This window comes from Pseudonaja textilis, chromosome 8 (assembly GCF_049901715.1).
Source record: "Pseudonaja textilis isolate UNSWEBS1 chromosome 8, rPseTex1.2, whole genome shotgun sequence".
Taxonomy (NCBI): domain Eukaryota; kingdom Metazoa; phylum Chordata; class Lepidosauria; order Squamata; family Elapidae; genus Pseudonaja; species Pseudonaja textilis.
This window is the reverse complement of record NC_141997.1, coordinates 11,831,777-11,855,464: the sequence shown is the minus strand read 5'-3', so window position 1 is coordinate 11,855,464 and position 23,688 is coordinate 11,831,777.

Genomic DNA, 23,688 nt, shown 5'->3' with positions numbered 1-23,688 from the left:
ACATGAATACCTATGTGGGAACAAGCTCGGGGCTCCAACAGAGGGGTATCACATGGTGTGTTGGTGTGTGGGTGTTTGATAGATTAACAACAGATCCCACCCCTCCCCTTCTCTTCATTCTCTCTCCCTCCCCATTATTTTAGCTAGGTTGATATTTTTTGTAGAATTGTGTTTATACTGTATTATTGGATTTTATAAAGTTTATTTTTTAAAGAAAGAAAGAAAGAAACAAGATGAGAGATTATAAAAATGTTCTTTTGTCAAAGACAAAAGAATAAATTAAAATGGTGTCTAGCAAGGATTTGCTTAGAAAAAACTTGTTTCCTTGAATATGTGGTTTAAGCATATGTCTGTTGATACAAAAACATGTCAAGGAATAAACATAGAGCATAGAATAATAGAATTGGAAGGGGCTTTGAAGGTCTTCTAGTCCAACCACCTGCAGAAGCAGGAGGCCCTATATCATTTCAGACAAATGGTTGTCCAAACTCTTTTTGAAAGCCTCCAGTGATGGAGCACTCATTGAAGGCAAGCTATTCCATTGCTTGATTGCTCTACCCATTAGGAATTTTCTCCTTCATTCCAGGTTGCTTCTCTTCTTGGTTAGTTTTCACCCAGTGAATTCCATCCATACTATTAAAACCTCATTATACTGATCTTTAGTTGATTGAAGCTGTACAGCATAAGACAACCATACAGAATGTGCCCCACAACCCATTACCCTTGAAGGAATAAAATTTGGGGAAGTCATCCCTTGCTATCTCCCTCCACCTAGCAGCAGCTCCTTACAAGGGAGGGAGGGAGGGAGGGAGGACTTCCAATATCCTCTGCAAGATTTCCACAAGGAAACTCAACAGAGAAGCTGGCAGGAAGTCAGAAGTTACTCATGTTTCTACTTTTTTGCTCATTCTGTTTCTCTGTTTTAGTAAACACATTTTTTGAAAATGATGTCCTAAAGATTATGGGTTGTCTAGTATAAATCTAACATTTGATTATTTATCAAGAAAGGCTTAGTGAATCAAGAAAGGATATATGGACATCAAGTGTTGTAGATTGAGCAATGAGAGGCTAGACCAGGGCATGGATGCAACAAGACTTTATTAAAGTAATAAAGGACTGAACGTGTTAGCCCTGCCTGGAGCAGGCTCACAGCGAACAGTGGCTGGCCGAACCCTGCAGCTGGCTTTTATAGCCGGCTGTCGAGGGAGGCCAGCCAATGAGGGGCCAGCAAACGCCCCCGCAGCATGAACGGACCTGGGTGAGGACTTTGGCAAGTTCCAGGGACATAACACCCCTTCCCCCCAGATGCGAACACGCATAGTCATTTAAATAAGCGGGCGGTCTGTGCTGGCGCCCCGAGCGTCGTAACTCCGGTGAGTTACCAAGTGTCTCAGAGTTCGAGGAAACCGGTAGGGTTGGTGATGGGGTGCGGCCTCACTCTGAGGTCTGCGCTGGTACCGGTGCAGTGCTTCTGGCTGGCGATGTCGTGGCCCCATCTGCTGGTTCTGGTGGAGGACCCATCGGGCAGTCCCGGTCTACTGCCTGCTCCCTTGGCTCGGGTGATGGTGGCGAAGAGCCTCTGGCATGGTCTTTGATGAGAGTTTGGTGAGGTACCTGGGGGCCGACCTGAGCCCACGATCCGGCACTGGCGAAGGTACCCTGTCGCTTCCTTAGCTGGTCCAGGTGCCTTCTCCAGATGCGGCCGACTTCCAGCTGGACTCGGTACGACCTGGGGCTGGTGATGGCTACTATCACTCCTGGAATCCAAAGTGGGTCTCCGGCATAGTTCCTTGCAAAGACATGTTCCTGCAAGACAAAATCTCTGACCCCCATCGTTGAAGCGAGAGGGGTGTCAGGGCAATAGTGAGGGTGGAGCCTATCCAACACAGTTCTTAGGCGTCTACCCATCAGAAGTTCCGCTGGGGATTTGTTGGTGACCATGCAAGGGGTTGAGTGTTGGCTTAGCAAGAAGCGGGAGAGTCTGTGATGCCAATCTTCTTTGCTGAATCTGGCTAACGCTTCTTTTGTGGATCTAACGGCTCTCTCTGCCAGTCCGTTGCTGGCAGGATGAAAGGGGGCCGTGAAGATGTGTCGGATGCCAAGATTGGTGGCAAAGCGGCTAAATTCTGTTGAGGCAAACTGGGGGCCATTATCCGAAACTATGGTATCTGGTAGCCCGTGTGTTACGAATAGGCAGGTCAGGGCCTTGGTAACCGCTTGCGTGGTGGTCGTGGATAGTTGGGCCACATCGATCCATTTAGAGTATGAATCTACGACCACCAAGAAGGTTTTGCCGTGTATTGGACCCGCTAAGTCAATGTGAAGCCTTGACCAAGGCGCGTTGGCGCTCTCCCACTTTGTGGGGGTGGTGACTGGAGGGGATGGTCTGGATTCCTGACAGGGTTGGCAAGAGCTTACCCACTTGACGATGTCGTCGTCCAAGCCAGGCCACCAGACGTAACTCCGAGCCAACGCCTTCATCCGGACGATGCCCGGGTGGCCCTCGTGTAGTGCCTCTAAGACTGGTGTGCGAAGCGAGGCCGGAATGACAACTCGGGTGCCCCACAACAGGCAGCCCTGTAAGCTAGATAGTTCCTGTTGACGGGTCTTAAAAGGTGTGAATTCGGCTGCGAGGTTAGAGCCCGGCCACCCCCTCCTCACCCAGTCCAGTACCTGGGCGATTGTTCTGTCCGTCTTGGATTTGGTGGTGATGTCGAGGGCGGTGACAGGAAGGTCGAGCTCGGTGACATCGAAGATGGCATGGACTGGGGCCGGGTCCTCAGCTGGAGCTGGCAGGGGGCAGCGGCTGAGGGCGTCTGCGTGGCTTAACGTTTTTCCTGGGCGGTGGATGAGCTTGTACAAGTAAGCCGCCAGGAACAAGGTCCACCTCGTCATTCTGGGAGACAACACTTGGGGAGTCTGCTTGTCTCCAGATAGAAGACCCAGGAGAGGCTTGTGATCCGTGATTAGTTCAAGTTGTGGCCAAAAAGGAATTCATGAAATTTCTTTACCGCTGCCACTGCGGCTAAAGCCTCCTTGTCGATTTGACTATAGTTATGCTCTGTTGCTGAGAGCGTTCTGGAAAAGAAAGCGATTGGTGCCTCGGAGCCGTTGGGTAGTCTATGGCTTAATACGGCTCCAATCCCAAAAGGGGATGCATCCGCTGCTAGTACCAATGGGAGGTGTGGGTCAAATTGAATAAGGACCGCGTCTGATGTGAGCAGTGATTTGACTGCGCGAAAAGCGGTGTCTTCCTTGTGTCCCCAGTGCCAAGGTGATTTTTTATCTAAGAGCCTGTGTAAAGGCTCTGCTACTGATGCTTTGTGAGGTAGGAATGACGCATAAAAGTTCAATAATCCCAAAAAGGCTTGTAGCTCAGCTTTAGTGGTTGGCGTGGGTGCCTCATGGATTGCCTTGACCTTGGATTCTAGGGGGTGAATGCCTGAGGCGTCAATTCTATAGCCCAGAAAGTCCACCTGTCTAGTGGCAATGGCACATTTCTCCCTTTTTAATTTGAGGCCATGCTGTCTGAACCTGTCTAACACTGCTCTGACTCTCTGGAAGAGTTGGGGCCTGTCCCTGGCCGAGACCAATATGTCGTCGAAGTAGGGCACTACGCCTGGGAGGCCCTGAAGTATACGCTCCATGAGGGATTGGAAGATGCCGGGCAACACTTACGCCAAACTGGAGACGCCTGCACCGGAAGGCACCCTGTGGGTCACAATAGTTTGCAGTTCGGCTGTTTGGTTGTCAACAGGGAACTGCTGATACGCTTGTGACATGTCCAATTTGGCAAAAATGTTGCCAGGCTCAAAGGTATGCAATAAATGTTGAATGACCGGGACTGGGTAAGCGCTAACTTGTAGAAAGCGGTTAATTGTTGTTTTGTAATCCGAACAAATTCTCAGACTGCCATCCTTTTTAAGGGGTGTGACAATTGGCGTCTCCCATTTGGCGAAGTCTGTCGGCTCAATGACCCCTTGCTTTAATAATTTATCCAGCTCTGCGTCCAGTTTAGGCCGAATGGCGAATGGGACTCTACGAGGTTTCAGCCGGACTGGAACCGCTTGGGGGTCAACTGCAAATGAGATGGGGTACCATTATAACATCCCAACTCATCGCTGAATATGTCTGAGTAGTCAGTGAATAAGGAGTCAGTGTCAGAAGCTGAGACAGCATGGACTCCTGTTAACCCTAGGCCGAGGTAGGGGAACCAATCAAGCCCCAAGAGACTAGGGAGGTTGCCGTTAACTACTACTAGAGGCAGGTGGCCTTTGAAAGCTTTAAAATTAACAAGGAACTTGCCTTTGCCGAGTACTGGAATGTCCTTTCCCTGATAGTCCCTCAAGGTGATCTGGCACTTCTGGAGCTGGTTTCTGGATAGTCTGGGCTGGATTTTCTTGAGAGTGCTCCAAGAGATGATTGAGAGCGCTGACCCCGTGTCAACCTCCATACGACAAGGTTTACCTTCTAATAAAATGGAGAGTGTGATTTTACTAATAGAGTGACAGGTGTGGTTAGCATGGTAGCAAGTGTGATAATTTAGTACTTGCCTTTGGGGTCCAGAATGGGAAAAGGAAGGAACCTTTTGTGCTGAGTTGTGCGCGGCCTGGCAGACTCTGGCGATGTGGCCTTTTTTGTGGCAATTGTTGCAGATGGCACCCTTGAATTTGCACGAAGCTCTCGAGTGAGGTCCGCCACAGGATAGGCACAGGATGATGTGTTTGGGTGCGCTGTTGCTTTCTTGCCTGGTTCCTGCCTGTGGTTGTTTGGCATGAGCGAGGCGGTGGATGTCTGTTTGATCGTTGGGATCATCTTCGTTGACTACCTCTTCTGAGTGAATGGTGGCACAGCTTTGTTTGGGAACGGGACCTTGAATTTCAGTGGCTGACTGGGTTGCCAGTTCTGCAGCCAAGGCTTCCTCGATGGCCTGGGAGAGGTTGAGATCCTTCCTGGCAAGTAGTCGCCTTTGGAGGTGAAGGTCTTTGACCCCGCAGACGAGCTGGTCGAGGAGCATGTCATCTAAATAGTTCCCGAACCCGCAGTGGAGAGCTGCAGTCCTCAAGGCGGCCATATACTGGTTGACGGTTTCCTTTTCCGCTTGCTTCCTCATCTGGAAGGTGAAACGCCTCGCGATCTGTGAGGGCCTGGGGGAGTAATGATTGGTGAGGATCTCCAGCAATTCTGCCCAGGGGACATTCTTTAACTCACGTGGAGCAACGAGTGCTGTGGCGGTATCAAAAACGATGGCTCCGCTATAACTGAGGAAGAATGACTTCTTTCTGTGCTCCCCAGCATCAGCCAGACCAATGGCATCGATGTAGTGGTTAAAACGATTTTTGTATGATTCCCACTTTTCTTCATCAGGCTTGAACGGTGGGAAGGCTGGGTTGGAGTTCATGTTGAGAACTTCTGCAGGTTACACTGCTGTGAGATCTCTCTGGGACGACAAATGGCCCTTCGTGCTCTTGTCAGGCTAGTGACTTCAGCTCTTGAGAGGTTACACAGAATCTCTCTGTTCTCTCTGGGTTACGCTATGGCTCAGGCTGCAACGGTCGTTGGCAGCGTTATTTGAATTTCGTGCTCCTGGAGAGCATAGGCGGTAGTGGCTGACCGCAGCTGACAGTGATTTGAATCTCGCGCCCTGTGCTGGCGTCAGAGACTCCCGGAATGGCAGCACCGCGCTGTATTCCGACTCGAATTCAAACGACAGCCGTTTGAATTCCGCGCTCTTTTTGAGCTGAGCGGCTGCGGCTCGCAGCGCTTCACTTTCCCTGTAGCTTGCTAACTGAGCGGCTACAGACGCTCTTCCTTTCACTTTTGCTGACCGAGCTCTCCGGCGGCGTGGCTGCGGCTCAGCAATTGAGTGATTTCAGCTGTTGCGGATTGCCTCTGGTAGCCATCCCACCTTCGTCGCCAGTGTTGTAGATTGAGCAATGAGAGGCTAGACCAGGGCATGGATGCAACAAGACTTTATTAAAGTAATAAAGGACTGAACGTGTTAGCCCTGCCTGGAGCAGGCTCACAGCGAACAGCGGCTGGCCGAACCCTGCAGCTGGCTTTTATAGCCTGCTGTCGAGGGAGGCCAGCCAATGAGGGGCCAGCAAACGCCCCCGCAGCATGAACGGACCTGGGTGGGGACTTTGGCAAGTTCCAGGGACATAACATCAAGTACTTTATGATGAGAGATTCTGAATCAAACAACCATATGGTATTATCAAGGGAGAAATAGACATAAAAGATATGAAAAAAATAGACTAAAAAGAAGAAAGAATACAAAAGACTCACATGTGAACTGCATGGAAGCTGCATGGAGCAGAATGAAAAGTGTTATGTTACGCAGGGGACTAAATGCATAGTGAATGGCTCAACCCAATGTAGCAGCTAAGACAAGGATATGATTTCTGTCATTAGTCATTAAAGTTATTATTTATTTGTTTGTTTATCTGTTTATTTATTTGCCACCTTTATATCTAATACTCCAGACATGGTATTCAGCAGGTTCTGACTAGTTCTGGAGAACTGGTAGTGGAAAATTTGAGTAGTTCAGAAAACCGGCAAATACCATCTCTGACTGGCCCCGCCCCCATCTATTCTCTGCCTCCCGAGTCCCAGCTGATTGGCTGGGTCTTCTTTTGTTGCCCTGCATAGGAGAACAGAGCTGGAAAGCAGGTTAGTGGGGTGGGGAAGGAATGGGATTTTGCAGTAACCTTCCCCCAGGAATGGGGAGGGAATGGAGATTTTGCAGTATCCTTCCCCTGCCATGCCTACCAAGCCACAACCACCAAGCCATGCCCACAGAACCAGTAGTAAAGTTTTTTGAATCCCACCAGTGCAATACTCCTCCCTTCTTATTTTTCTACAACAACCACCCTGTAAGGTGAATTGGGCTGAGTGAGACTGACTGGTCCAAAGTCACCCAGCCCGTTTTTATGGCGAAAATGGCCCTAGAACTCATGGTTTCCTGGTTATTAGGCCAGCATCTTAATTACTACATCTTAGGAAATACCAAAGGAATGCTTGTATGGATATTAGAGGCATACTGGTTGAAGAAAGGGATCTAGCTTTGTATTGGAAGGATGCAAACAGATACCTTTTCTAAGCTGGTTAAATGACCTGATTACATTTTTTCCTTATATATTCACTCTAGCAAATGAAAAACAGAATGACTTAGGCAATCAAGGGATTTTAAAATAAAGTTTAGATCACTTTGGATTTGTACCTCTGCATTGTGAAAGAGCTATGTTGAAAGTAGTTCACCATTCTTCATGAGACAATTTTGTCTGACAAGTATATCAGAAGACTAAAATTCTCTTTTTCTCTTTTCCTGTTATAAAAAGAGAAGAGACAGAATTTGCTAATTTAAATTATGAACCATTTTGGCTTAAAAAGTACACAAAAGAAAATGAGGACGCAAAAAAATAATGTCACTTGCAATCGTCGGCTAAAACTGAACATTTGGATCGAACAAAATAAATACAGGCAAGTTAATGTGCACTTAGCCCAACATTATTTTTATCAAACTTTTTCAGTCAGTTTTTAATTAATAGTAAAACAGCTTGTGATTTCAGATTACACTTTATGTAATACAGCCTAATATGAATTTATCAAGTTGCTAAAGATTGTTGCAGGGCTAAGTTGCTCAAGTTATTTTTTAATTAGATGCACCCAAATTAAGGGGTTGTGTGATGAACACAGGTTCAAAATGCAAAAGGCCTTTATGTTTTCATTTATTTGCAAAAATAAAATAATATTAAAAATCAGTCTCACATATAAAAGATTATTTGTTTTCCTTTATTGCACAAAATGCCAAAGCAATTTAGTCACCTTCCAAAAACAGGAGACTAGTTTAAATATAGAAAATCAATCAGATCATTAAATGTTTTGCAAGTTTGTTGTACTGTACAGCTAAACTGTCAACCAGTAAGGAAGAATTTCAGTTTTTTAAATCATCATATTAGCTTTCAAGCTGTCTCTATTTATTAAACAGGAATGGATTCCCTATTTGAGTACCTACATATGCATATGTATCTAAAGCCTATGTTTCCTCCAGGAAGAAAAAAAAATCCTATATTTCTTTTGTGTGTGTGTGTGTGTGTGTGTGTGTGTGTGTGTGTGTGTGTGCAAAGCTAGTTCTCTGTTTTAAAACATTTCTATCCACTGTAATTGAGAAAATAAAAGTTCACCAAAATAATAAAAGAAGAATCTGAAAAATATATAACTACTTCATCAGAAAATCTATCTGCCTAATTTCTTGAATCAGAAATGTCAGAATAATCTGTCACATATATATTTTAAAATGAAATATAGTGTGGCTGCCAAGTAAAATCTTGTAATATAATTGCATAATCATAATTTTCAGAATCCATTAATAATATTTCACAGCTCAAAATTGCATTTAATGTCCATTATTTAAATAGGTTATATGGAAAAATGCAGGCATTTGGAACATTTTAAACAAAATGCATACATCATATAATATGTATGCATGATTCACAAAGAAGCTCAGTCTAGATAGTAAAAACTGTATAAAAATAAATGCAAATTCTCTTATTGTAATGATAACTCAAGGAAATTACATGGAATATAATAATAGGAAACAGGTATTAAAAGTACATGATACTAACAAGGACTGGTATTGTATAAACTACACAATTCTGTTCTGGATCTAAGGTCTAAGGTGTTTATGTTATCCTTGGATTTCTATTTATATCACTCTTTTAGTAATTAATTATTTACCTTGGCCTGAAGGGGAAATTTTTTTCCATCAACAGACTGATTCATTAAAATTTCTTGGAAGGTTGCTAATTTTTGCCCAATTGTGATTGCATTAAGAAATGAGCTAGCTTTAAGTCTCAGGATGTTTGATTAATTACTACTACCCAGAAGCCTGTTATTTCATTTTATTAATCCTTTGGTTTGTTTAATATGTTAAGTTCCTATCATCTAACTTTATACAATACTTCAGTCTTCGACTGCAATTAAATAAATAATTATAATAATATTGTCAAAATTACAGATCTGAATACCAGATGAGTGAAGACAAATTATTCTATCCCAAATAATAAATGCATTTATTCTCCCTTAGAAAATTAACTTTTACCTGCAGAATCAACTTTCTTACCATAGCCCTTTACCTAGCACAATAAGGTAATTTGCAGCAATTGTATATGTTAAATATTACTTTCCCAGAATGTCATTCCATTTCTGACCCTTCAAAGGGAGAGGTAGAATCAACTCAGACCAAATGCATATTATTAGTTTTGTCTTCAGTTAATTTTGTCAAAACTTTTCTGGAAACCCAAAGGTTCCCTATCTGTATTTAATACATATTATCAGAGTTTCCAATTTTTCACTCTGATTTAGTAAATTAAATTTCACTCAAAATATTTCAAAGAAGATAATTTTAAGATACAATCACTTCTATGGTCTAATAATTAATTCAATGCACCAGGAATAGATGGGTTACCAACAGAAATAATTTAAGCAGCATCAGATAGCTACATAGGTTCTTTAATGCAGCATGAACACAATTAAGTGCCCCTATTAATTGGTAACAAGCAATAATAATATCACTATGAAAAAAACAAAGGGCTCAAACAAGAATGCACACAGTGCTGAGGTTTCTCATTCTTGAGCCATGTAGAGAAAATATATGCCAGTATAGTAGAAATGAGATTAAGACCAATTATAGAACCACAACTAGCAGAAGAGCAGATAGGAATTAGAAGAAATAGAAGCTGCACAGGTACAATTTTTAGGCTTAAACAACTAACAGAAAAGAATATGGAATATAATACAAATCTATTTGTTGTTCTTTTAGACCAAGGAAAGCATTTAACAGAGTTGATAGGAAATTGTTATGGCAATATTGACCCAGTACGGAGTATTTGAACATCTTATTAGACTATGCAAAAGCTTATATACTGAGAGCAGAAATGTAGGAAACGAAGGAATATCGGGAGCATTCATAGCAATATTTAGAGTAAAACAGGATGTATGCTATCACCACCACAATTGTTTGTCATTTATATTGATAGCATAGGCAAAAAAACCAAACCCAAGAAAGGAAATAATCTCAACTAATTACTCTTTGCAGATGATCAGACATTGATAACAAATACAGCTAAGAAACCGCAGCAACATCTTACGGCCATGAACTAACAATGCAAGACAAATAATATGAGAATCAGCAAAGAGAAAATAGAAGTAATGGCAATTGGAAGAAAAAAAGCATACCCTAAACATAGCATTAGAAGCAGTGATGGGATTCAATTTTTTTTACTACCGGTTCTGTGGGCGTGGCAGGGGAAGGATACTATAAAATCTCCAGTCAGAGGTGGTATTTGCCAGTTCTCTGAACTACTCAAAATTTCTGCTACCGGTTCTCCAGAACTGGTCACAACCTGCTGAATACCACCTGTTGTATATTTGAATGTTTGAATGTTCCGTTCTGATTGGTCCAGCCGGATGGCGGGAAACTTGAATAGCCATCATTGGCCGCGAGCCGCGAGCAGCTGCTATAAAAGAGGCTGCTGCGGCTCTATTATTGTTCAGTTCCAGAGAGAAAATTAAAAAGCAACTAAAGATTAACCAGTCTCGAGTCGTCTTTCCCACAACATAACACTGGCGACGAGGATGGGATACTGAGACAAAGGAGACCAGTTGAGCACGTGGCAACGAGAACCGAGCTAGATGAGATGGCCGGCAACAACTCGCCACCCGCACTGTTCAACCCAGCAACAGAAGACTGGGAATCGTACATCGATCAATTCCTCATGCTTCTAGAAGGGAACGAGCTCCAAGGAATATCCGAAAATAGGAAGAGAGCCACTGCGGGCCCACAGTCTTCAAAATGGCAAAGGCATTGGCGTCACCCCACAATGTAAAGAAAATGGCATGGTTGGACTTAGACAAGTTACTGCAAGCCCATTATACACCAACCGTCCCATGCCTTATCAAGAGACATGAATTTTAAAGTGTGACCAAAAGGAAGACGAAAGCATTGGAGATTTTGTTGCAGCCCTAAGAGACATTGGAGGAGCATGCAAATTCCTAAACATGGACGAGGCTTTGAGGGACCGCGTGGTCCTCGGATTAAGAGACCTTACACTACAGAGCTGACTACTGACCAGACCCAAAATAACATTGATTGAGGCCATAGAAGAAGCCACCGCAGCAGAAGCAGCACAGAAATCAGCAGCCACCATGCGACAGATGAATAAAGTAACACAGGAAACCCCGAAAGACACTAACCAAGCTCAAAACAAGAAGCAAGAGGAAACTCAAAAACCCACCACCATGACACACCATGAGGACATCGAATCCCTATCTAAAACCGATGAGGGAGAAGAAGTAGTAAATCAACTTCGGTCGGAGAAAGGCAGACGGGAGCGAAGGGAAAGAAAATCGGGATTTCGTTGTGCTGGGTACGGAGGGGAGCACCCACGTTCCGAATGCCGTTTCTTCGATGCTATTTGCAGGCATTGTGAATGGCAGGGACACATAGCTAGGGCATGCCGAAACAGAAATAACTATAGTCCTAGATGAAGAGGAAATACACCCCCCAGAGCGAGAGAAAGACAGACAGGGGGCCGTTGGAGCCAAGAAAGCAGAAACAAGTGGTGGAAAGAAGCCAATAGAAAAGAAGAAACACACCAGACAATAACTATTGGATACTCGAGCACAGTCAATGCAAAGAAGGTACTGGTACAAGTCACCATAGAAGGCCAACCGTGTGAGATGGAGGTGGATTAAGGCTCATATCTATCAATGGTATGATGGAACCCTCTTAAAAGCCTGATACCCGACATGAAAAGAAAGGAACTAGAAAAACAAAAAATCACACTTAAAGACTACCAGGGAAACAGAATTCCCATAGTCAGAACCGGACATTTCCAGATCAAATTTAAAAAATACATGAAAGTCCTTCCACTGACCATAGTCGACCGGGATTGCCCCAGCCTACTGGGACTCGAATGGTTCGAACCGCTAGGAATCGGAGTGACCAGAATAAACAACATCACTGAGACAGATTGGGAAGAGAACCTGATGAGAGAATTCCAGAACGTCTTCAATGGAGAACTGGGCAAGTACCGAGGGTTCCCTATCTCATTTAATTTGGATCCTAAGATAGCCCCAATAAGGTTAAAGGAGAGACGAGTTCCTTTCACGTTAAAACCAAAAATTGATGAACAATTAGATAAACTTATCACACAGAGGGTATTAGAACCAATAGACCACGCAAGGTGGGAAACCCCAATTGTAACTCCTATCAAACCAGATGGGTCCGTACGCATCTCCGGAGACTACAAGGCCACCCTCAACCATGCACTACAACAAAGCACATACCCAGTTCTGGTGGTTCAGCACCTGTTGCACTCTTTGGGGGGGAGGTAGGATTTTCGCGAAATTAGACCTTGTGCAAGCTTATCAACAGTTGCCAGTTGACTCAGAAAACGTGGAAGCACAAACAATAGTGACTCATAGGGGGGCATTCAAATGCAAAAGACTACAATTCGAAGTTAGCGTGGCCCCAGGGGTATTTCAGAGTCTAATGGAGCGCCTACTGCAAGGAATCAAAGGGGTAGAGCCATATTTTGATGACGTGCTGATATCAGCCATGGACAAAGAACAACTGGAAGACTGCCTGAGGGAGGTCTTACAAAAATTTAAACAGGCGGGACTTAAAGTTAAAAGAGAGAAGTGCCAATTAGCCACTGATAAGGTTGAATTCCTGGGATACCTTATAGACAAAGAAGGGATTCACCCCACTGAAAAGAAAATCAGAGCAATCAAGGGAGCTCCCAGACCCAAAAATAAAACAGATTTACAAGCCTTCTTGGGACTTATTAAGTTTTACAATATATTTTTGCCGCAGAAGACAATGATAGCAGAACTGCTACACAGGTTGCTGGATAAGAAAGCTACCTGGACCTGGGGGCGACGAGAAGAAACCGCATTCCGGGGAATCAAAGACTTAATTACATCAGACTGTGTACTAATCCAATACAGTGAAACCCTGCCACTAACGTTAACCTGCGATGTGTCACCATTCAGCGTCGGGGCTATACTCAGCCACATATTACCCAATGGAAGAGAAGCACTGATCTCATTCTATTCAAAAACTCTATCAAAAGCGGAGCGGAACTACAGCCAATTGGATAGAGAAGCGTTGGCCGCAATAACAGGAGTTAAAAGGTTCCATGAGTACATCTAAGGCCGGAAATTTTCACTGGTCACAGACCATAAACCTCTTTTAGGAATACTCACAGGAAACAAACCTACACCCAACATATTGTCACCGCAGATGACGAGGTGGTCCGAATTCCTCGCTGCATACAACTACGAATTAATCTACCGGCCAGGAAAGAACATAACACACGCTGATGCCCTAAGCCATTCTCCACTACTTGAGTTAGATGATGATCCAGCACCAACCACATCAACCCTGCACATTGAGACGCTGGCAAACCTACCCATAACAGCAACAGACATTGCGAAGGAAACCGTGAGAGACAGAATCCTGGCGCGGATTTTAAATTGGGTAGGTAAAGGGTGGCCGGAGACCGAAAGTGACAAGACTGTTAAACCATTTTGGCATAGACAAACTGAACTTTCTATTTTAAAAGGATGTGTACTATGGGGGGATAGAGTGATCATACCGGACATATTGAGGGAACAAATCCTTAAATTATTGCATGAAGGTCACCCGGGTATTGTACGAATGAAGTCCCTGGCTAGGAGTTATGTATGGTGGCCAGGGATGGATATGGATATAGGGAAATGGGTAGCAACATGCAAACGATGCCAACAATCTAGACCTGCACCCCCTTCTGCACCTGCACTTGACTGGGAAACACCTAGGGGCCCATGGTCTAGATTACACATTGATTTTGCTGGACCAACTAAAGGACACACATTCTTAATAGTGGTAGACGCTTATTCAAATTGGCTAGAGGTAAGCATTATGCACTCAACCACAACAGAAGCTGTTATTAGACAACTAAGAAAGCTTTTTGCAACGCATGGATTGCCAGATTTAGTTGTATCTGACAATGGACCGCAATTCACTGCACTAACATTTGAGAGGTTCCTGGCCAAACAAGGCATAAGACACACTTTAACAGTGCCGGGTCGGCTGACTACAAACAGACGGAACGCATGGTCCGTTATACTAAGGAAACACTACATAGGCTAGAAGGTGGAGATATCCAGGAAAAAATATATAAATTGCTAACGATACAGCACATTATGCCACACACCACAACTAATAAAAGCCCAGCAGAACTATTGATGGGAAGAAAACTAAGATCTAGTCTAGATAGACTACACCCCACATATAGCACAGAAAAGCCAACAGACTTCTCCAGTAAGTGCCGTACATTTAAAACAGGGGACCTGGTCTGTGCAAAAAACGTAATGGGGGAGCCATTATGGATACCAGCTAAAATAATCCAAGTAACAGGACCCCGGTCATACAGGGTAGAGACAGAGGACGGAAAGAGCTGGAGGAGACATATAGACCAACTCAGATCAAGGGCCCTATTAAGAAACACTAACAATCAAAGGGAAGAAGGAGAAGAGTCCACACAAACACAGGAACCAAATCAAACATTAAACCAAAATAATAACCAAACCAGAGAGGAGAGAGACCCCTCAAACACAAATGAGAGGGGAGGGGGAGACCCTCCACAAGCATGAGAAATAACAAAACAAACCCTAACAACAACACAACAACCAATACCACTATTAGCCCCGAGGGGAAATCGAAATCACGTACCTGGAGAAGAAGAAAACTTCGGAAAACTGGAGCAGGCATCGGAAAACCATCATGAAGCCACTCCTGGCAGGAGCAGCCGAGCCGACTCAACCAGCCCAGAAAGGCCAGGTGGGAGCGGCATGGCTGACTCCACCTTCCAGGAGGTTCCACAGAAGAGGACGGGAGGAACAGCAAACCCGCCCGAGCAGTCTGAAGACAACACCATGACTGAATTGCGCAGGTCCAGTAGAAACCATAAAAGCCCCACCTATTTACGTGACTACGTAACATAGGGATGGCCTGATTGGTGGGACTGGACCACATAGAGAGGGGTGTTGTATACTTGAATGTTCCGTTCTGATTGGTCCGGACGGACGGCGGAAAACTTGAATAGCCGTCATTGGCCGAGAGCCGCAAGCAGCCACTATAAAAGAGGCTGCCGCGGCTCCATTGTTGTTCAGTTCCAGAGAGAAAATTAAAAAGCAACTAAAGATTAACCGGTCTCGAGTCGTCTTTCCCACAACATAACACCACCTCTGATTAGAAGGAACAAGCATAAACCAGTTATCAAAATTCAAGTATGTAGGAACAACATTCACTGAAAATGATAAAATGGACAAAGAGATTAACATACAATGAAGTAAGGCAAACCAAGTATTAGAATAGCTTGTTCCATGCCTACAATATAAGACAGCACCAATCAGCACAAAGAAGCATCTTATACAAAGCATATTCATCCCCACCCAAACATGGACACTTATAGCAAAGCATAAAGAAAATTAATGATCATGGAAATGAGGTGTTTGAAGAAAGCTGTTAGAGTGTTCAGGAAAGATAAATTCAGAAATAAGAACATAGGAGAAAGAATGGGCACAGAACCAATCTTAAACTACATTTTAAAAAACCCAGAAAATAAAGTTGTTTGCCCAAATGGAGAGGGTTGTGGGATTCTATACCATACAAAGCACATACAAAAGAGGAGAAGGTAAAAGAACATGAGGCAGATCCAGAAGAAGATGGAGAGAGAACATGAAAAGCAAACTACCACAACTTCAATTAACAATGGTTGAGTTTGCCAGAAGAACAAAAACCAGAATTTTGTATCTCCCTTGAAACCCGAAGTGGTAAAAAAGGAAGTTAAGAAGAGTTAATACAGTTTTGGAATATAACTTAAATAATCACTAGGCCTATATATGGATGTTTTGCATGAAAGCACATATTTTTATTTTTTTCAGGCAATTTGGCCAGTTAGGTTTTGTCCTATCTTTTATAACAATTGTCTTGATACAATTAATTACAACATATACTATTTTAATGTAACCCTTAAGACATAATGATTTTTATGCTATTTTGCTAAATATTCTAAATTAGAGTATTTTTTTTCAGAGCTCAGCAGTGAGTAATACAGATAAAGTGTAGCCACTGTAGAGCAGTGCAGATTCTTTGGCAGATCAGAAATTTAATCTTAAAAAATGAAATAATAAATAATTTAGTAATTATGTAATTATTTAAAAAGTAATACCAATATAAAAACAATAATGTAAATGTGCAAATGCTGTTTGTTGATTTCAGTTTGGCATTCAACACAATCATTCCTCAGCATTTGGTGAACAAACTGGTTTTAATACTTCTTTATGTAACTGGATACTTTATTTTCTTATTGACAGGTCCCAGTTTGTGCAAGTTGGAAGAAAAGTTTCCAATTCCATCTCCTTGAGTACAGGTTCCCTACAGGGCTGTGTTTTGTGCCCATTACTGTTCACCTTAATGACCCATGACTGCTGTGCCAAGTCTGCGACGAATCATATTGTGAAGTAGGCAGATGACATGGCAGTGGTGAGTCTTATCCGGGATGACAGTGAAAATGCTTATAGGGAGAAAGTGAAGGCTTTGGTGGACTAGTGCAATAAAAATAACTTGGTTTTGAATGTTAACACAACAAAGGAGATCATTGTTGGTTTTAGAAAGAACTGGCATAGTCATACTCCACTTTGAATCAAGGCTGCAGCTGTGGAGATGGTCAATAGTATTAAGTATCTGGGGCTGCAGATAACTAGCAATCTGACTTGGTCTCTTCATATGTTATCTTTAGTGAAGCATGCAAACCAGTGTTTGCATTTCCTACGTTGGATGAGGAGAGCACGTTTTTCTTCTTTTTTTCCTGGTCACAATTGAGAACATTTTAACAAATTGTATCACTATTTGGCAGCAGTGCCTCAGATAGAAGGTCCATACAGAGATTGGTAAGAAGATTATAGGAAGCTCACTTCCCATTATTCAGGATACGGCTTAGACCTAGAGCTCGAAGCATTATTAGAGACCCCAGTGTTTCTGTTGCTCCCCTCTAGGAGGAGGTTTCAAAGTATTTATAGTAGGATTACTAGATTCTTATGCCATTTGTCTTGTAAATTTGCAGGATTCTATTTCGCCCGCCATGTATACATATACATTTGAACTAGATTGTGATGTTTCTCTGTGCATGTGTGTGTGTGTGTGTTTATAAATGCATAATGGTTATTTTTTGAGAGCTGAATGCAATGAAATTTCATTTTAATATATGCAGATTAGTCTAAAGTTTAAAGTGACTAAAGTTTCTATGCTATTCTAGTTTTCTTTTTAAATTATATTCTGTTATTTGTTCAGGCAAATGTAGTCTATGAGGTTACAACATATTAAGAAATGTTGGCTATAACAAGCCTTTCTCCTAGCTGTCATGTAGAATGAATATCACCAGTTCTATCATGGGCTCTAAACTTATTATGGCTAAAATTCACTTGTTTCCCATTTCTGTTTTTAAGATGTATGAAATTTCACACCCCAGATCAGTACTTTCAGAAATTATGTTTGATGTAAGCCATGAAATCCATGAGGGCTTAAAACAAACACATCACCATAACAAATGTATAAGGGCTCAGCCTCAGAAACTCATTGTGAAAAAGGAAACGATGCTTTAAAATCACTGCTGATCAGGCAAGGCCTATATTGTTTCAATAGTCACATTACTCAATATATACTAACCATATCAGTAACTTGACAGAGTGGAATCATGGGCTCCTTCTGATTTTCATTTTCATTAAAAATGATTACATTTTTATGTAACATAGGAGAAACTTTAAAACTAATTGCCGTATTTTTCGCTCCATAAGACGCTCCTGACCATAAGACACACCTAGGTTTAGAGAGGAAAACGGGGCGGGGGGGGGAATCTTCCTCTGGCACCCTTGCAGCAAACAGCAAACAGCCGGGTCAGCTTCAGCACGTTATTGCACCCCCAGCACGTGGCACATCAGGGCTCTGCTCTGTTGTGTCCACCACTGGTCAGCTGAGTGATGGCTGGATCCTGGCCTCCTATAGCCCCACTAATCAGCAGGCTGGCCGACTGGAAACACCAACATTGCCGCTTCCTCCATGTCTGCTGCCTCCGCCGGCGAATGCTGCCTGATCCAATCACCAAGCAGCTGTTCCAGGCAGTGGGGATCGCTGCTGCTGTTCGCTGCTGCTGCCTATCGCTGCCAGTGGTGATGCATCAACCCCCTCCCTTCAGGTATGTCGCCAATGTTGCCTCCTCCATGTCTGCTGCCTCCACTGGGGAATGCTGGAACCTTTGCTGGAGCAGCAGCAAATGGCGGCAGCAATCCCTGCCATCTGGAACAGCTGCTCGATGGTTGGACTGGCCTCCCAGAATACCACCAATCAGCTGTTCCAGGAGACAGGGATTGCTGCCGCCATTTGCCACTGCTGCCTGTTGCTGCCACTGCACCAACCCCCTCTCCCCAGGTATGGTAAACTGCTGCAACCCAGTCTGTGGTGCGATATTCGCTCCATAAGACACACAGACATTTCCACCCACTTTTTTTGGGGGGGGGGGGGAAATGCATCTTATGGAGCGAAAAATATGGTATGTTACATAAGACAAATCCTTTCTGTGTGATTAAGGAAATTAAGCAAGTTAATGATCTTTCACAATCTAAAACTAAGGTAGTCTAAATGAGAGTTACATTTTTTCACAGTACAGCATGTCAGCATTCCACAAGCTATTTTAACTGGAAGATAGCACAGTATTTAAAAACTTGCCACCACTTGGATTTCAAGGCTACCAATTAAAAACACTTATAAATTCCATCTCTCTTTGTGTCATTGACTTTTTAAATATTCTGGTGATTTTAAATTGACCTTTAAAATGGCTTAGCTAGACTTTTTTAAAAAATCATTTGTAGAAGACCTCATATCCCCATACATACTTCCAAAATGCTATTTACAATCTGTTGCCAAATTTTAAATAAGAATACTGTAAATGAGATTCTAGTTCTGTACACAAAACAGATGTTTCAGTTTAATATAATTGGACTGATCCTTTTATTTTTCTGCAGGTGCACAAATTTGGATAAATATCCAATGTTTCCCATCTGAAATAGTTTCCTTTTCTTCATGGAAGGCACATGCATCCTTTGTAAATGCAGAGCAGTTGCTTTTAATTAAACCACAAACACTGAAAAACGAGTGCACTATAAATATAACAATATAAATCAACAATCACATTTTGAGAATGACTTTTAGAAAACTGGGACTAAGTCAAATACATTCTTAATAAACATACAGAATAAATTGATTGGTATACAGATAATCCTTGATTTATGACCACATTTGAGCCCAAAATGCCTATGAGACATTTGTTAAGAGAGTTTTGCCCCATTTTATGACATTTCCTGCAACAGTTATTAAGTGAATCACTACAGTTATTAAGTTAGTAACATGGTTGTTTAATGAATCTGACTTTCCCATTTTCCCTGACTTTCTTTGTCAGAAAGTTGCACAAGATGATTACATGACCCCAGGACATTGCAACCATCGTGTCAGGATTCTGGCAGTTACTCCAATTAAATTATGAGCCTTGAGCCACTTCCCAAAACTAAAGAGGATTTATTTGAAGTTAACATTCTACGTCAGGCACTAAACTGGGCATAGCCAACTCTGAGATACGTAATTCACTGTCACCCTTGATCCACCCTTGATCCTGCTTTCCCAGGGGGGTGGGGACCCCTCTGGGTGTATCATCCAATGAAAAACCTCCACAGCCAAGACTCATCAATCATGCTCTCCAGTTAGATTTTTTTGTGGCAGAAGCTTCAGCCATCTAATCAGTCTTTGAAGAAAATATGAATGGAATGTACTTTCAATTCCACACTGTTGCCTGCTCTTTGAAACTCCCCCACCTACTAACTATAAAACATGGATACAAAATGTTTTATGAATTGACACATTGTAAGTATGAGTCAGTTGCCAAACATCTGAATTGTGTTCATGTGACCATGAGGATACTGCAATGGTCTTAAGTATGAAAAATGTTAATAAGTCGCTTTTTCAGTGCTGTTGTAACTTTGAATGGTCACTAAATGAACTGTTGCAAGTTGAAGACTACCTGTACATGATATTATATAAGGTATTTTTAAGAAATGTTAGGGCTTACAATGGTAATAATGTGGAGTAAGTCAATCTGTAGAATGTTGTTTCCAAAGTCTAGAGAAAACTTTTCCAATTGTTTTAGTGTTTCAAATACTAAATAAATAGCCAAGAGACAAGTATTAAAGTACAACCTACATAAGTTTGGGAAAAGCCATAATTTTTCCATGTATATCACTGCTTCACGAGTGCAGAAATGGATGACAGCCTCTTTTCTCCATTCCCAGCCAATTGGAAATGCACTCCTTAGCCAGTTTCTAGTCACATCCCAAGATGTCCTTCAAAAACAGATGATCTCCAACACTTCATTCTAGCAGAAGCCGGTGTTCCAACTGGCTGCAGTACCTAATATGCCCCCTCTCCTCTGATCACTGCCTGGTGTAACCTGCTTCTCCTAGGGTGCTCAATTTTTAAGCTCATTTCTGCCACAATCTTGCAGTTGATCCATTGACAGTTTCTTCATTAAATAAACTCTCCAGAGCCCCAGAAGCTCCCACAGGTTTTCTGCAGTCACCCATTCTATTTCTGTCCAGGTTGGTGAAATATCTTCCCCTTGCTTTCTTACCTTCTGTCCATAGACATTTTCATAACATGCATCTCCCTTCACCCCGTTTTAAACATCTTTTAAGCTCTAATGCCAAGAGTCATTACAAGTCTGGCAGCTCTGGGATTTAATGAATGAATGAAACTTAAGGACATTACTATTTTTATTGTTGTAAAATTTTTAGTTCTTCCCCACTACAAAATTTCCATGAAACTCCAGAGGAATATAGAAACAAAAGAACAATTTGTTCCTTATTGTTTTCATTGTCTGAGCATCAAGGGAAGCATGGGGGAGGGGGAGGAAAGATCTGTATTATGTCAAAGGCAATACTGTGGGAAAGTGAGAATGAAGAAATCTATTTCTGCATTGAAAGGAAAGGGGGAAGGGGGAAGGAAAGGAAAGGAAAGGCACTGAGACTAATGATAAGGCAATAATCCCTAAAAAGAAAAGACAGGCACAATCCATCCCTAGAAGGAGGCAGCATGGTTTGTCTTGCCTAGAGGATGGGCAGGGCAAGAAGCACAGGTCAGACCAGTCGGGTCTGGAGTGGCCATAACTCAGGCTAAGCGTCAGCAGCCCCATTGTTAGATCAGTTCAGACTAGAACTGTTAAAGTTGGCTTAAAAAATAGCTGGAAGCAGCATGGGGGACAGGAAATATAGGCTGAAATGTAGAATTGCCCGTAGTCTCATTTCATGAATGGGAAACTGCCATGCTAGCTCACGTTTTAAAGCACTTTGATAGGGAAAGAAATATGAGCAGATACTACAAGCCCCATTCAATGCAAACTCTTTCTTATTGCAAAAAATGGTTAAGAATAATGATCTCCCCGATTCCTATTGCGAAAGGGGCTTCACTTAGGTCATAAATAGGACCTCTGAAGAAGAAAAGTTAATCAAAAATAACTTTATGAAGTACCAATATTGAACTATGAAGAACAGGCTTGGATAATGTCATCCTACAATAGAAAACTTTTGTTGGCTTCTTTGATTTGAAGTAGAAACTTGTTCCTGTCTTCCCGGCATCATACATATGAGCAAATGAGCTGATTTGTTTTTGGTTCAGTTAAATATAATCCAAAGTTTCAATTCTGGATTTCTTGGACTGACATTTACCCCATTAGTAGAAGCTTCTTTCTCCAGGCCCATAAGTTTCAACTGGTGTTGTAGTCTGCATACACATTTCCTGAAAAAGGAAAGGCATTAAAATAGTTTAACATATCATTTCATAACAGTTAGTTCCAGAGTACATATTGTTAATTTGCCTCTTTAGGTCAGCATTTTGTAGCCCAACTATGCCCACCTACTTTCTGAAGAGCTTAAATGACCTCTCTGCTAAAGGGTTTTACTTTATGAGCAAGAGTTGACTGCTGATAGTTATCATTGCATTTTAATTATTTTAATTCCTCAAAGTGCTCTGGTACCCTGTCTGATTTGTAACTCCGGATTGCAGATATTGCTGATGAAAAGGAAGATATTCAGACAGAATGGTTTAGGTTTCCATTGATCTTCAATAGATCTTCATTGTGAATTCTCCCATTTTTAATCTAATGATTGGTAATTAGGGCAACTTTTTGCAAGCAAAGAAACTTTTTGTATTTTTTTTTAGAGGTAATCCTTGACTTACAACAGTTCAATGACCATTTAAAGTTAAACAATTAAAGTAAATTACTTGAATCCCACCACTGCATGTACCCCACTCCAGCCACTGTTTAACCTTTTAACCATGATCATAGCAGTTAAGAAAAATGTTTGCTTGTAATGGCATATTGACTTAAAAATTAAAGAAATGAAAGTGTTTTAAAATCAGTGCCAACCATATTACTGTTGTGCCTCTCCTTCCTAATCTACATTGGAGAATGGATGTCTTATGTAAAAAGGAATCTAAGTATAAAAAAGAGCTTTCCAAGGTAGCTAAGCTTGGTTCAATAGAACTGTGTTTTAAAAAGGCAATATTAAATTGCAAGGAATTCTGATTCAAACCACATCAGTTTTAGATTCCTGATTGCATATTTTCACATACAAATTTTGTCTATTTCATTACTTTGGTATCTTCAGCAAGACCTCTTCAGCACAAGAAATCCAAATGGGTACATGTTTCTTAAAATGTATTTTTCAAAATATCCATTTTCTATGGTTAGATTGGGGGTGTCAAACTCATGTCACGACGATATGTGACTTATTGGGACTTTTTTCCCCTTTGCTAAACCGGGAGTGGGCGTGGCCAGCTCATGATGCATCCAGCCCACGGGCCAGGAGTTTGAAGTCCTGGGTTAGATGGATTAATCATAGACCAGGACAACTAGATACCATTAGATCTTTAAAGTCCAATAGAGTTGCTGTTGTTGTAAATTTCTGATATGTAACTTTGAAAGAGTTGGGTTAAGAAGTATGATGTTAATTGGCTAAAATGAAAATGGACACATATGACACTCCTTTGAGCAAACAATTTTTGAGAAAGAGGAAGATCACTGAGCTGAGAACTGTTATTGTGAGTCTGAAGACACTTTGAAGGCCACAACTCCCAGAAGTGTCAAACAGCCTGGCCAAAGCATTTTCAACTGATGTAGTTCAGTAGTGTCTTACACAGCTCAACAATGATATCTGTAATATATCTAAATGTTACAAAAGTAGATTGTGAGTCCACAGATCTCTGCTTACATAGAGCAAGGAAAGGATTACTCCTTAGAAGTCTTTCTTGTGACTTGTGGAATGGGAAAAAGGGAACAAATTTTAAAATACTAAAAAACTGGAAGGGTACTAAAGGCTCATTGTTAAACTGACTGATTGATATATGAGTTAACTAATTGGGGGTTACAGCTTATATCAGTCTTACTCTGTCTCCTTTCCTGTCCACATTACCTCTACCTCCTAGCAGGGGAATGTTAACAAAATGCTATGCCTATAGTATCAAGAATATGAGGT